The following is a 17285-nucleotide window of genomic DNA, read 5'->3' on the forward strand; positions in this document are numbered from 1 at the left end:
TCAGGCCCAGTGTATATTAGAAGCTGCAGCAAGCCTGCCTCATTTTCTGGCTTTTATATACAGGTAGTCCCCGGGTTACATACAAGATAGGGACAGTAGGTGTGTTCTTAAGTTGAATAGGTTCATTATTTTAATAAATGCAATTAGAATAGATGTTTGTCTCAACTTATTATTAGGAAGCATGGTGTCAGTTACTGTATAAAATCCCCACTGTGAGCTAATCACAAACAAAGCAAAAAAAAAAACCTAATGGAGCCCAGACATTCATTGTCTTCTGGAGCAAGCTGTGCTTTGATATGCAAAAAGAAAGAACTGCATAGTTTGTCTTGGTTATTAAAGATTTACATTATGTTACAGATCAGCTCAGCTCCTTGGATTACCCACAACCTGAAGATTTCTTCTGCATGTCCCCATCCCCCCATCAAGACTCCGTCCTGCACAGGAGGGAGCAGGGAACCCCGTTCGTATCTAGGAGTTGTCCATATGTTGGCTGTCCTTAACTCACAGACTACCTGTATATAACATAATCCTGCCTTATTCTTGCCAGCCTGATTGTTCTTGGCCTATTTGTTTCATTCATTGAATTTCAGTCCTTTCAATCAGAATTATATGTAGGTGTTACCAAGGGCATTCTGAATGCAAATGCACTCTGCCTAAGAATGCTCATTCCTCCATACTTACATCCACCCATCAAGGCCCTTTGATAAATAATGAACTCCTCCTAAGAGGAGTGAGTAAGCACTTTTTGGAAGAATGCAGGGGGGGGTACTGTTATGTTTCCAAGACATTATATACAGCACCTTGTAGGTTCTTCCTACCACCCATGACCCGCTTGTATTGCACTGGGTAAAAAAAATAAGTATGCAATAAAAAATTTAGCTTTTATTTAAAAATGAGCCAGAGGAATGCTCAGAGGAACAAGGTGGGTAAGTTAAAGTAGATTAAACTTCAGCTTCACAACACTAATTAGGCAGTTTGGTGAATACCTTTATATCTGCAGCTCTAATTTAAAAGCAGCATGTGGTATGCAAAAAGCATTCAAGAAATGTTTCAATGCAGTCCTTTGTGGACTGGTTTCTGTGTTTGACCTTTGTAAACTCTCTGACACTAAACCCTCACAATAAATATTCTGCATATTCACTCTGGACTTTATTTTTGCCTAATGCATTTTAAGTAAACCAGATTCGAGAAGTGTTTCAATAGTCCCAGCACTTTTCCTGAGAGATTTACACAAAAAGATTATTTAGTAATTTCTTAACTGGGTTCATTTATTCTTCCCTTTGTGTTGATTATATTCTTTGCCTTTCCTGGTAAAAGCTGAATGCGGGTTAATAATTGTAAATCGTTCTGAAATCTAGTGTTGCAGGAACAATGATGGGAAGAGATGGTGAATGTCAGACTTTGATTTGTGTTCCTGACTGATGTGTAAATAAACAGGTAACATTTTGCCAAGGACATTCTTTTGCAAATGTTGGAAACATTCTGACATGTTCATTACTTAAACTTTGTAAATTTTGTCTCAACACAATTTTCTCAGCGCTTGTTTAAGAGAAATAATGATAATTCATTATAAAGAGCCTGAGCTTAGAGAAATAACAGGGCTGCCATTAGTTTGTTGTGTCCCTGCAAATTCTAGTTGATTGGTTGTCATACTCATCCCTGGACCTCAGTGCTTTATAAACAAGAAGGCGGATTAGGATTTCGACTTCACTCTTTCTTTTTGGCTTGATTGTTGAGTCACTGACAGTCGTTTTAAAGCAAGAAAATCAGCATGACTGATAACTAGCATTTTCAGACGGAGGACAAGGAAAGCCTTTCCTACTCTTGGTGGATGTTTCCTCTGGTAACCTATACTCAACAGTAGAGTAATTAAATTTTCAATCATTTACTTCAAGAATGAATAACTTTGAGGTCTCTGGTCCAGTGCCAACTCTTTGCAGGGTTCCAATTCTCCAATTTTTATTTGCCTTTAGACTAGCTCTGTTGCCTCTAAAGGCTAATTGCACTGTACCATTACTTATTTGCCAAGTTTTTAAAGAGGAACCAAACCCAAAAGTGCCTAAAACAAAAAAAATCCACTTACCTTCTATCCCGCTGGGCAATCAGATTCATCTGGAGGTCTCTTCCATCGGGTTCTGCGTCGTCCCAGCATATTCGTCTCTTTTTCCAGGTTCCTCTTCCTTCGTCACCCAACCCAGACGCGAGATCATGTAATGTAGGTTGGAAAAAAAACTTGTCGATCACACAGCGAATGCGTGAGATCGCTAAATTTTTTCCCCACTACAAGGCTCCTTCTGTGCATGCCCAAGGAGCACCCAAGAGCCTCCCCAACCTGGGATGCCTGACGTAGGTATCACAGGAAGCTTCATGCTCTCATTCATCAGAATTAGGGGGCAGTGTTGCACTTAAAAAAAAACATTAAAAAAATGAATTTTTACTTAACATAAAAGGGTTGTCTACCTTTTTATGTAAATTTACATTTTTGAGTTTAGGTACGCTTTAGGTACACAATGCATGGTGCCTGGGGAGGGTAAGAACTGATGGACAACAAGGAGCGCACCAAAGTGGACAGGGCTAAGGGAAAGAACAAAGACCTTAGGGGCTAGAAGAGAAATCTTTCAGGGGTCAAAGAGTCATAAAAGTAACGCAAAGATCCAAGTGTTCAGGGGTATAAGGGAGCTCATGGACAGAATAAAACAACCCAAAGGTCAAGCACAGGAGGTAAATCAAACAGGCAGATAATCTGATGTAGCCAGCAGGTTCGTAGTAGAAGGAAAACAAGTCAGTGGTAATGCATAGAAGGTAACTCAGCCAGTGGATTATTCAAAGGAAGATTGTGACCAAAAAAGAACAAGCCAATGGTGGGTCCAGGAATCAAGCCTGCCGCACGGATGAGTAACTAAGCCTCTAGCCACTTGTGAGTAAACAGCAGTGACCGCTGACAATAACAACTGAAATTCAAGCCAAAACGTTTTTAAAGTAAAGCCATCCTCAATTACTTCCTTTTGGATTGGAAAGTTACAATTTAACAGCTGTCACAAGAACAAGGGGTGAGGGGAAATCTTCCATTGTATAGACAGCATAAGACACCCAGGCTACGACCATAGGCACTGACACAATACCTAATAAATTATATTTTTAAGTAATATTTTTTGTCATGCCTTACCAAATTTTCAAACCATTTGATCCCCAGCAGACATTACAGATACTATTATCACTGATTCAGATGGCAGATATATTTTATATCAATATGTACTTGCAGGTTATAAAACTAAGCTTTAGAACCACATTGTCATGCAAAGCATACATTGTCTAATTTATACTGAATTATGGGTAGCATCTGATTCATGAGAATGTATATGAACATATCATTAGTGTAAACTGAGAATTAATACTGACAAAGGGTATTGGACGTGTCTAATAGTATTATTAGCATTGAGATTAACATGAATATTACTCAGCTAGGGATATAGGAGTGTGTGCATGACTATTACAAATACTTTTAAATCCTCCGAGAAATTAGCATCTGCTGCATGAGAACATTAGCGGAGGGAAGTGGAGCATTAAAATGCAAAATGCTTATGCAACTTAGAAACATAAATGGGCGATGAGCAGAGGGGCAAAAAGAAGAAAAGCCTGGATGGATATCATGTATATTGTGTTATACAATGAGCAACTTTAGCCCTAAATATATAAAGATACTAAAGGATATCGTCCAAATGGGATTATACAGGCCTCCTTGATCTTGATCTGATTCCGAAAATATTTTTTAGTTCTTATCAAATAAAATATACTGTTTTACTTGGATATGTATTGATCCAGGAAAAACAAGTTAAAATTATATGGCTTTAGTCTGTTGGTAATTATGAATCACTTGCTTGTAAATGATCTTATGTGTATTATTTTTGGACAACAGTATATTTTGCTGTGTCCTCATGTAAAGTGTATAATAAACACTAAATAAATATATATATATATATATATATATATATATATATATATATATATATATATTCTTTACTCTCTCAATCATGCAAGAGTCCATGGTATATATATATATATATATTCTTTACTCTCTCAATCATGCAAGAGTCCATGGTCCTTCTATGGGACCAAGTACTCACAATCTGAAGAGTTTTCCATGAACTTCTCTGTCCTGGTCCCTTTTGGTTTGATAAATATACCATAAAAAGTGTTTCTGCCAAGACATTACATACCCTATCCTTTTTGTGTTATAAGGAGGTGATTGTAGCCCTGGCCTTGGGTGTAACTCTTCTTCTAGGTAGATTCAGTATGGCAAGTGACCATTGTCACCTTGATCTGCTAAAGGTAATATTGCTGATAATATTTGTGTTATATCTCTACTATGTTTCCAATTTTATCTTTACAGTAAGCTGCACCATGGGGCATAGCTGAAGTCCAACAGTCTACCAACAGTCTACCAACAGTCTCTGTTGTACATTACAGAAAAGGTCAGCATCCAGTATTACCAAACACTCTTGTATACAGCTGGAAAACCAGGCTGCTGATAAAAAGAAAGGTATTATTGTATTATCATAGAAAAGTCCACTCAATTTCAGATGTCAATAGGCAATCTCCCAACACACTCAATATGCTGGTACTCAGAAACACACACTCCTTGTTAGCCCCTGACACACCCGTCGGTAGGTACTTGTGAACACATACTCCTTTCCAGACTCCCAACACATAGACAGGTGCTCATAAATATACTCCCCTTGTGAAATCCTGACACATTCCAAGGCAGGTACCTGTAAGCACATCTTTTCTAGGCTCCCGAGACTTTCATAGGCAGGTATTCATAAGTACACTTCCTTGCAAGCTCCTGACACATTTATAGGCAGGTACACATATGCCCAAACTCCTTTTCAAGTTCCCGACACACAACACTCACAGACAGGTACTTCTTGGCACACACCTATGAAAGCGCAAAACATGCAGGCCCACACTCCAGGCTGCTGACACTTTTGAAGGTGCACACTTTTGAAAGCACCCAAGAGACTTGTAGGCAGGTTTACTTAGGTACACATTGCTGTTCAGGCTCCCAACACAATCATATGCTGATACTTGTAGTGTAAAGGCACACACTTTTTTCTAGGTTCACAACATATCTGTAGGCAGATACTCATAGGTACACACCCTTGCAAGCTTCTGATACAATTTTAGGCAGATACTTCTTCTAAGGCTCCCAACACACTCATAGGCAGGTACACTCCCTGCAAACCCCTGACACACTTGTATGTAGGTAATCATTGACACACACTCTTCTGTGCTCTCCGACACACTCATAGGCAGGTACTTGTAGGCACACACTCTTTTCCAGGCTCCCAAAACACTTGTAGGCAGGTACTCATTGGTACACCCCCTTGCATGTGTCTGATACAATTTTAGACAGGTACTGTTAGGCACACACTTCTTTTAAGGCTCCCAACACACACATAGGCAGGTACTCAGAAACACCCCTTGCAAACCCCTGGCACCCTTGTATGCAGGTAATCATTGACACACGCTTTTCCAGGCTCCCCAAACACTTGTAAGCAGGTTCTTTTATATGCATACTCTTTTCCAGGTTCCCAAAACTGTCAAAGGAAGATACTTAGAGCACACACTCTTTGTCAGGCTCTCAAAAATCCATAATCAAGTGCATAGAAGGGAAAAAACCCTTGCAAGCTGCTGTCACAATTGTAGGCAGGTACTCATAGGCACACACTCAATTGCAGGCTTTTGACATGCTACATTCATAAGCGGGTATTTCTGGACACACACCCTTGCAAGCTCCCAACACACTAATAGCCACACACTTTTGTTCCACGTTCCTGACATTTGCAGGCAGGTACTTGTACATGCACACCCTTGCACACTCCCAACAAATTTCTAGGCAGGTACTTGTAGGTACTCACTCCTTTCCAGGGTCCCAGCACATTTACTCATAGGCACACTCCTTTGAAAGCTCCCGGCTCCTTTCTAGGTCTATACTCAAAGACACACACTCATAGGTAATTACTTATGGGCGCACAGTGCAGGGATGGTCAGGGTAGCATTTTTTGGAAAAAGAATTGGCTGGGCTGATAACTGGGTTGGTAACCAGATAAACAAACAATGTCTGGGAGATATCGATCATTTACAATGTAGTGCACCTGTCAGTACAGTATGACCATCCTTAGGAAGGCATGGCTAGGCCATCATATTTTTACAATAATGAGAAAAGAATAAATATTACAATATTCACAATACAGAGACTGTAATTTGCTAGAAGAAGTTTATTTCATTTTAAACAGGGATGCTTTTTAGTAAATAGGTCTCTATGCATGAATCAGACCAAGTCTCAGTATTTCTCTCCAACGTAATGCTTTGCACAATGTAAAAAATACTCTGAACCTTTAAAGGAAATAAAGAAGCATGCACATAATGATTTAGATGTTCTGTATGATAGTAATACTTGAAACCTACACTATAATATAGCATACTGTGCACTTATCTTTTCTACTGAACTCTTGTCTGCAGATGACATGTTTTCTAACAGTAAAAGGCTGAATCAGTACAAAAAGTGCACGTTCTGCTGAATCGGGACTGTGTGATTAGCTGCTTCATGGCTCTGGAAAGATTGAGCAACTATTGAAAACACTGTCACAAGTGGACATGCCCTGCAATGTTCTGAGCCGCTGCCAAGCCGAGTACAAATCTAAAGCCTTGTTAAATGAACAGCTCATACAAATGAACTCATCGTTATCAGATCCCCACATGAACTCCCAGCAGTGTATTTAAAATCTACACATAATGAAGCAGTAAATGTTGTGTGTTTGTTGAGTTGCAAATCTATAGCAAAAATTAAATAAGTAAGGATGATCCAAAATATGTGAATTTTTTATCTGTACTATGAGAATATTAACAATATGCACCAGCTAATGCAATTATATATTCATTAAAAAAAAGACCGTGGATTATGTCTCGAGAGACTGAGGAATATAAACGTTGGCTGGGATCTTGAAATATGCACCAAGGTCTGGAGTAATATGTTTGGTGCTGAGGAGGCGAGGTCTTCCTCCCTCCATACTGTATTTTGGGCTTGATGGTTGAAAAATCTGGTATATGATGCCCTTCCTACCCTATACGAAAATTTCAGACTGTTATCCTTCTTGTGCTCTACTGTGAATATATTTCGATTTATTCTACACATTGTTTCTTTCTCATGTATCCATGCTCGGTTTTTTGTTTGTTGTAAATTTTCAGAAAAATGGTAATAATAAAGTGTTTAAACAAAAAAAAAAAAAATGAAATAGATTTCCAGTTTAATAAGTTGAATTTGGCTCAATATCGTCCTTGTGTATGTGAATTGACTCAAAAGGAAATTGATGCAAAGATTTTTGAGGGTCGGATGTATCCCAGTTCAAGAAACTAAGCAAAAAAAGTATGTTTTCCTATTTTCTCTATTTGTAAATCAGGAATTTGACATTCTCTCAAGCACTCCCTGGTGGGAATCAAATACTGTTGTCCTGGACCTGGAAGATTCCGAAAAAGAAATGTTTGAGGGAATGTCTGATTCTCTGTTTTATAAATAGAGCCCAACCCTTTATTTTCCTTAGCTTTTTTCTGTTTAATATTGTTTGTAATTCTGACATGCCACGTTTATTTATATGTAGGTATATATATTTACTTTTATGGAGTCCAACATGTGTTAATTAGGCTTTGTTAAACAAACATTTTTCCTTTACATAAAAGGGTAAACAACCCTTTTCTCTAAAGTATAAATAATATTATATATTATAATATTATATATATATAATATATATATATATATATATATGTATATGTATCAAACTTTGCAAGTAAAATAAGCATACATACAGTTAAGACCTAAAATAGGTTTGTTGTATTTCAGGCACTCCATCCTTATTTGAGTCTAGGAAGACACATATCTGCGGTCCATTGTACTTTCTGTTACACAGAATATTGACTAACAAATAAAATACTAAGTGCTAGCTAAATAATGTTTATTAAATTTATTTGCTGTGTCCAGGGGACATAGAGAAACAAGCAGTGCATAAATACACCGTAAGCTGTCATGTAGGAAAAGAACTTAAAGCATTAAAGTCAAAAGCCAGCCAAAAAATTGTACTTTGTTTTCAATAAAGTAGGAAAAGTTTCGATTAGGTTTATGAGATATGAAATGTTGTCTATGTCGTCTTTTAGAAGCTCTTTTTTTTTCATTTCTCGGTTCATCTGGCAGCCATCACCCGGACAGGACATGAAGGATAATTTGCCCAGTGGGGACGCAGACAACATTAAAGCCCCCAAAACAACAAATTGAACTATGGATGTTCTCATAACAATAATGTTGATTAATGCAACATATACAAATTACCTGTGGAACTGAAGTTTTCAAGCTCAAAAAATCAATGGGCCTGATTATTAAAGCTCTCCAAGGCTGGAAAGGATACACTTTCATCAGTAAAGCTGGGTGATCAGCAAACCTGGAACGGATATGGTCCAGGATTGAAAACATTTGCTAACAAATACCAAATGACTTTTAGGAAATCCATTCCAGGTTTGCTGGATTGCCCAGCTACACTGGTGAAAGTGTATTCTCTCCAGTCTTGGAGGGCTTTAATAAATCAGGCCCAATATGTAACAGTGGTTGCCCTGCACCTATCTAACAAGCTGAAGCCCTCTCATGTTATCAGGCTGAGGTCCTACAAATGGTCACCACTGACTTCTGGCAACTTTAATTCCTATTTCCTCTCGTACACAAATAGGGGCCTGATTTATTAAAGCTCTCCAAGGCTGAAGAGGATACACTTTAGTTAGGCTTGGTAATCCAGTAAACCTGAAATGGATCTGGTTCAGGATTCAAAAAATTTGCTAGCAAATAGCAAATGACTTTGAGGTCTTTTTCGGCCTTTTTGGTCCCGCAGACCACTAAAATTTTCAGCTCCTGACCGCACATGCGTGGGGAGCTGGATGTCAATCAAAGGTGGAGAAACCTCCCTGTAGTGACATAACCCCACCCACTGTCCCATCGCAGATATGAGCCCGCAATGGAAGAGTGGGGGGTTGTGTCCAGGAACACAGTGGGGGGTTGTGTCCAGGGACACAACCCGCCCACTTCCCTGAGCCTGGGATTTGTACGGGAGACGTGGTCCATGGCTCTGACCGGTACGCCCCACCAGCGGGGTCCTTCTCCTGACCCCACTCGGGGGTTCATCGGCCAGAGCCATGGACCACCAAAATTTTCTTCCGGACCACCAGTAGTTCGAAGGACCACTGATTGGCGACCGCTGTTCTAGATCACCCAGCTTTACTGATGAAGGGGTATCTTCAGGCACCGATTGTTCTTCCTACTTTGTGTGTCACATGGTAACACATCATCGACTTTACCAAAGGTTGAATCCAGAGTTGAGAAGAAAAGAGGTCTTCACCACCTGCCCCTTTCTGCATTAAAGCCCTGCACGATCACAAATTCTGAAAGTGGAAACAGAAATTTTAAATACATTTTTATCAAGTGTACATGGGCAGTAAAAAAGCAAATCTTTATCCAGAAACATAAGGACATTATACAATAGTAGGTAATAGATTTAAATCAAACAAGGAAAGACTTAAGAAGCACTTTGTGCCCAACATACTGTCAATATGCTTACTGTAAACCTGAACAGTAATACCTCTCCTCTACCAACCACATACAGAACTAAGTGCAATAGAAGTTTACTTAATCTGTATAAATCCATTTGAAACCACAACCAGATTTTTTGATATCAGTAAAAATTTGAATAAAGCAGAAAGATTAGCACTAAAAGCACTGCCATATCTAGACGATACCACAGTCAATTTTGCTGCTGATGATTATTTTAAAGTGACAATGGACAAACAATGTTTGTGTTTCCCACAATGTCAAAAACAGTATATTTCTGTACTCATGTATATAAAAAATAGGAATCCTGACAAAGTAATAAGGTAAGGAGCTTGTTTGCTTACAAGAACCCCATTACCACAACTTACATGAAGTCCTATAACCAAAAAAAGTTCTATACCACCAGTTTAATTGTAAACACGCCATAGATAAAACACTAAAGATATTATAATAAATGTGCCCTTTTTAAAAAATTAATAATTGTTTTCTCTGTTTTCATATTTGTTGCATAGCTGCTATGTTGATCACTGAATCATCTAAGCCACTTTATGTCTACGTGCACTGCAGTTATGGCTTTTTTCAGGGCCATTTCTCTGCCAGTGACAACAGTGCTACTCGGGAAGACAGCGACTTAGTGTAGCGCTTTAACAGGAAGTGTAGCCCTATAATAGGAAGCAGGAATTGCAGGATCATCATGTATTACTTTAATTAAACTACATGGTTGAAGGTGGGAATCGGTGTCAAATACTGGGGTAGAGATGATCAAACACCATATAGTTGAAGGCTGTTATGTCAGGAATATAATTTGTGACACTTTATGCAAATATTGAGGGGTTCAATTTGATGTGTAAGAAGAGAGATAACACAAAGACTTGAAAGATTATACTATTTAATAATAAGACAGATAGACAAAACAATGCAATTACAAAGAGTTAGATATAACAAAAATACTTGGTTGCGGAAGTGAGTTGCATTCATCCAAGGAGTCTTCCAAATGAATGGGTTGGCAGATGATCAAAAAACATGTTGCATACAGTTAGTTCTGGTCAAGTCTAGTTAATTAGGTATGGCACTGTGTTTTTAACTTCCCAGGAACTAAGACAATGGCCAGTGTTTGACCAGTACTGACCAATGATCATCCTTTAACCAGCATTTTACTTTATAAGGATACCAGTAAAAGGATATGCTGCATTCCTTTAGGATGACCTCATATAGGGTATACATATACCAGTATATACTGGTAAAGCATTATTGTTGGTGAGACATAATTGATATTAAAGTTATTGTGCTAACCCAACACTCCACTCACCAACATCATAATGAAACACCAACAGCAAAGGCAGAAATTTCACTGTTGAAGCAGTACACTTATAAAGTACAGTTATAAAACAGAAAAACAAACCAACACATAAATAATTAGCATAACAATTACTATATACCATAAAACATGTAATATAGCTTCACTCTAATCCCCAACCCTTAAGAATCAAATGACAGGATTTAAACAGGATTAGCAATTTGGCCATTTTAGATTTCAGTCACTCATTCCGCTAACTGTTGATTCAAAATGGTTGATTCCTGAGCAGAAATACCACCACTTTAACTTAACTCTGTCCTTCCTACCACTGGTTGTTGTACTTCATCTAAAGCTGTTCCAGATAAGAAATCGGTGGAAGCTTTTCTAGATCTTTAGCAACCAATCCATGACAAATCATTGGGCTGTGTGGGTAACCTTGTAATAATCCAATTGTGGCATGTTGTCTTCCATCCCCGGTAAACACAAATTGATCCTGGAGTTATTTTTTTCTACATTACTAGACGACACCTTTTTGAGTCTGGCTGGCTATAACTTCCCTCTATCCTTCAGTTGTTTCCAGCGCTTGAACAGATCAGTAGTAGGCATCCCATCAATATCTGCTTTGGGAACACCACTGTCAAGCAGATCAAGAAACAACTGTTTTCTGGTCTTTTTAAACCTGCATTCCTTTAGGATGACCTCACATAGGGTATACATATACCAGTATATACTGGTAAAGCATCATTGTTGGTGAGACATAATTGATATTAAATAAATTGTGCTAACCCAACAAAGGCCTCCTCCAGGCAAACTTTTCTAGACTCTTAAGCCTACGTTTAGACTGTCTGCGAGGTTAAATTGTAGTTACCAATTCCTCATACTTCTTGGGAGAGATGTTATATGAAGCTTCATAAATTGGGTTGGCAGTGAGCAATTCAATAGCAAGGACTGTCACCCACTGTATGTGGAAACAGTAGTTCTATAAAAACCAAAGCAACGATGTGGGCAGCCAAGTGGGTGGCAAGGTTTCAGCCACAAGGAAATAAACAAGAATGCCAGATCCTGCCTCCAGTCTTGCTATTGCCTAAAGGTTAAAGTATCGTATATACCATGCCAACAAGGTTTGCACAAGCATTTTTAAGCATTTGTAAGGGGCACCAATTCAGCGCTATGGAGGCAGCAGGGTCGGTAATCCAGAATAAAGGAACAGCAACACAGCAATATGTTACTGCCTATCGCATAAATGATAAAAATCTTACCCATTTAGTCCATTATAACTATTTTTTGCAAACAGTTTTGAGCAGCAAAACCTAACACTATATATTGTCTCCTGGATATAAATGTATCTGGCTTGTAGACTGTTGCATTCCTATGACCTCTTGCATAGGATATTTGAGTACATTGCTTTCTTTATGTGAACAATACTGTTTATAGGTTTATTCTTGTATTGTTTCTGCAAACACAAAAGAGGCCATGGGGCTTGGTAGCAGTTTATGTACTGTTATTTATATAATATATCTGATTAATAAACCTAATAAATTACATAACAGTTGCCTTGGTTGTCTGTGTATGTATTTGTACTGATTAAGTGGTTTAATTAAACATTCCAACTTTGCATAGGGTTCTACTTTTGCACAGTGTTCTACTGTGGTTTTAGGCGTAAATGAGCAGAATGAATAACAATTTAGAAACAAACCCCACAATGATAAAATACAGTCCTTGGCATTTTCTCTATAAGGGCAATTCTTCGATGCCTTGAATACAATGGCAGTGTTGTCTCCCTGTGATATAGGTGCCCACCTCAGTTTCTATCTCTTGACTTTGAGCTTGATCTAGCATCAGTGCCACCCTGTCCTTTCATGAATAAGTAAAGAAAAAAGTTTATTTGCTGCCATAAAGTGGGTAAACTACGTGAAACATTTTTTTCTATTTAGAGTTTATATTAGCAGTAACTTTATTTTGAATATAAAAATAAAACAGAAAGTATGTAGTTTTACCCTTTATATCTGAACTACAGAATAATACAAGCCAAAAATAAGACAGGTAAGAATGGGTTGTAGGATTAATACAGCAGATCACGTCTAAGAAACCAAGGAAAGGACACTGTGTCATCAATGAAAAATTAATTTGCAATGTCCTTAAAGGGCAGACCATAAACAGAACCATGCTGACATTATAACAACAAAAAATGAAAACATAAATGAAAATAATTTAATTTTCCAAAATTGTTCTTTAAAAGGTCTGCACCTCAGATTTTTCACTAGACATTTAAAAATCATTTTTGAAGCTGAGTGTTCTCTTCTGTCGATCTTCTGTCCTTTGCTGTCATATTAGCTGAAGGGAAAAAATCATGAAGCATTCACAAGTGTTCTATTCTTGCTATTAGGAAAAATAACTGAGCCATATTTAATAGGTTAACCCCTCGCATATGAACTGTAAAATTCTCTTTATACTGAAGGAGTTTTTCCACTATACTGTAGGGGGATCAGATTATTTAAAGCCTATAAGAATACAAATATAATAATAATAAAAAACATTTATATATAGATTTAAAAGTGCATGAGCTCGGGTCAGTCTTGTCTTTGTTCAGTTGACTTTGCCTTGGCCGAAATAATATCATTAGTCAGCTACAGGTAGACATCATGAAGAATTTCCTTAGGCTGCGTAAACACACTAGAATTTTGTCATTGGAAACGATCTTTTACAATCGTTCCCAACACCAAATGACTGAAACATGAATGAACGAGCGCTGTACATACAACACCATTCTGTTCTATGAAGAGAGGAGGGGGGAGAACAAGCGAGCAACATCCCGCTGCGCTCTCCTCTCCTTATTTCCCATTGCGATCGTTGTCCTTGGATCCACTAGGATAGATCCATAAATGACGTCGGATATCCGTTGCACACGTGTCAGATTCTCGTCCTAGATGAGCCTTGTGGTTGGTATTGGCCAAAATCATCTGACGTGTGTACGTGTGTATGTCTTCTATACCCTAATGAGCAGACACATTAATCAAGATCAGTACACTAAAAAAGTGCTGACATTTGTTAGATATCTATGCCCAGAAATAGGAACTGCACGTGATTATGTCATCTCATCTCTAAGTCAGTATCTCAGGCCAAGAAGTGAAAGGATGACCCAGTCTAAATGAAGATGCCTCCATAATTCTGACAAGGAGAAGATGAAAGCATAGTCTTTTTTTTTTTTTTTATTAGCTGAGAGCTATAAGGGTCATGGCCTGTGTACACAGGATTTTGCTTGCTTCCGATCTGTTTCAGTCCACAAAGTTAATTGGATCAAAAACTCAGATGAAGACCCCTTAGATGCAACTCAGAAATATCTGAAATATCAGCAAAAAGCACCTGAAAGCACACCACATTTACCAATCTACACAAGCAAGTTTTGGACTGGCCCACTGGAGAACTGGAAATACTTCTGATGAGCTTCTACTGCTTGATTCCATGTTCATACACAAAATAATGTTTAAAAAATGAGTAAAGACATAAAAGTTACCGGGCTATGGGGAAGGAGGCCTAAAATACATGTTTTGATTTCAATGTATATTTTTAGGTTCCTACTTTATGATTTTAAAAGAATATAATCAAGTCCCTTTTTTAATATGATTGATGAAGTATATCATACTTGGTGGGTCATACTGATAAAATCCCCGTTTTTTGCTTTATAGGCTAGATCTATGTACAAATACAGAGTTGCAGACTGGCGGAAGAGCTGATATAAGACATTTACACAATGGATTTGACAGAATCATGACAGCTGACTTCTAAGCACATCAAATTCAGTAAGTTCATCATGAGGCAACACAAATGAAAATTTGGACACACATATTCCACTTGATGAGGGATCCCAAAGCTAAAACTGTATCTGTATGATATATGATAGACAATCTATGCACAAACTGACAAACAATTGACATCATTTCAGAAACACGAAGAGAGAAAAATTGGTGATGCTGGGAATTTTATAATGAGATGGACTGAAGTCAATCTCTACCAGAATAGATATTCCAGAGGGTAAAAAGATGTCCTGCAGATGTTGCCATACACATGTCAAGTTCCTTGTAAATACTTCTGAAGCAGTATTAACAAAAAATGTATTTTTACTTGTATTTTGGCCAATTTTTGTGAGAAAAAGTAAAAAAGTACTTTTTTGTAACAAGTACAAAAAAAAAAACAAAACAGAGAAACTATTTAAAGTTCATCATTCTCTAATACAACTACACACATTTGAAATCAGTTGTTTATGGATCACTGAAGTTTGAAGAACACCAAAACAGATTATATTAAGAAGGTTTTTAGAAGGGTTCACAAATGAGGGGCTGAGAGTGCAACATTGTGGCTGTGCCAAAATTAAGTCACACAGCTGTGTATTATGGTGCCAATTGGCTCCCATGAGCGTTGAGGAAGTTTATTTTAAAACTTTTACAAATATTATAATACCATTGGTATAATGGAATGCAACATACAAGCTTCAGGAATAAGACAATGTTAGCACACAGCTACTCAATGATGGCTGTATTAGTGTTGCAGTCACAGTGTTATATACTGCCTTTTCCATATATTAGGCTGCATGATATGGCACTTATTCAAGCTCTTTACATGTGAATGCATTGGGCCTGATTTATTAAAGCTCTCCAAGGCTGGAGGAGATACAGTTTCATCTGTAAACCTTGGTGATCCAGCAGAACATTTTCAGTGAACCTCTATGTGAGCACATGTACTGTATGTGCCTGCCATGAGAATGTATGCATTTGTTCCTTGACGTGTGTTTTTCTGCCTTGGCACTGTGCATGGATCTACTGTGACACCATTAGGTCTATTTATAAAGCAGAGAATCTGATATTTCAATTTTCTTTGGTATTGGTTTCAAAATTCTTTAGTAGAACTTTTAGGTATATGTGTTTTTTTTTTATTTAAATTTTTATTTTTAAGTTTACAGGAATGTAACAATAAATACAATGTATCTGGTACAATGGAGCAAAACAGCAACTGATACATCAACATGAAACAAAAATATCAGGAACATAGAGTAAGATATAACCACATAACATTGTAACTGTACCGCTTCAAAATTGTCACTAGGAAAAAGCCTTCCCTGTGTCCTGCAGAACAGAGATACGGTCTTCTATACTTAGATGTCTTGTATTCTGGAAAAACACTATCCTATGGTGGGGGCCCCTGACTGATGCCACATAGCAGGGATGCATGCTTTAGCTGCGCCATACAAGGATAATTTTCCTTTAACTTTTACGACCCATTTCAAAAGGGACTGCATTATCTCTACTTCTATGGCCCACACATGCTTCCAGAATGTTTTAATTTTTGGACATTCCCAAAAGATAAGGAGGAAAGATCCATGACCTGTCCACACATCTCCATCATTTATCTGAGCTTTCTGAATATATAGCATCGATCAGTGCAGGCACTGCGTTTTCAATGGCAGTGATTGGTTTGCCACTAGAGAATGCATGTTGAATGTCAGATTCTTAGCTTTTTTAAAATGCTGCTGAAAAGTGCAAAATGATGGGCAGAGCAAACAAGAAGTTGGATTTTGCTTACTGAGCTGTATGGGTGGAAGCAACATTCCAATTCTTCTGAAAGAAAGCAGGAAAGCAGCAATAACCTTTGCCGTTGAGAAACAATGAAACGATCTTAATTCCTATTCCTTTTTGAAATATTCTGACAATAGAAATTGTATGAGAAACATAATTTCTCATTTAATATTTTTTTTTTCAATACTTTTTGACCACCCTTCAAGACTTGGAACCCTTCTACTATGAGTTTATGCCGTAACAATAAATAAACTCATATAAATAAATAAACAACAGCATAAACTCATAGTAGGTCAACTTGAAAAAAGACATGAATCTATCAAGTTCAACCACTAGGAAAATAATAAATAAATAAACTCCTACAGCTAATAATAGTGGGAAAGTGAGCACAGCATAATATAACATAACTTAAAATTACAAACAGAACAATTCAGCAATAGATCAAGCCAACAAATGACCAGAAAAAAGAGCAATAACAAAGTATAAATAAACACTATGCACAAACAAGGATAGATATGGACAGAACTGCAAACAAGGTGGCCAGAGCAGAACTAGGAACAAACAAGGAGGGACAGGTCTGGACATGGTTTAGATACCAGCCGGTCAAAGCAACCAAATAACTGGCGGATTACTTTAGTTCCAAAAGGATAGAGGCAGGGAAATGAAGGCTTCCAGCAATTCAATGCAGGAGCTGGAAACTGAAAATTATTAGTTTTGAAAAATGTATACGATTTTGAGTTTTATGAATGTTTTTATTGAATTTGTATAACTTGAT

The 17285-nt window shown here is 37.7% G+C and overlaps 1 protein-coding gene across 1 annotated transcript in view; it reads right to left on the bottom strand.

The window, feature by feature from the left end:
• The window catches only part of OTOR (otoraplin), a 291057-nt gene that overhangs the window by 6353 nt on the left and 267419 nt on the right, over positions 1–17285 (bottom strand). The window lies entirely within an intron of this gene.

This window comes from Pyxicephalus adspersus, chromosome 4 (assembly GCF_032062135.1).
Source record: "Pyxicephalus adspersus chromosome 4, UCB_Pads_2.0, whole genome shotgun sequence".
Lineage (NCBI taxonomy): Eukaryota > Metazoa > Chordata > Amphibia > Anura > Pyxicephalidae > Pyxicephalus > Pyxicephalus adspersus.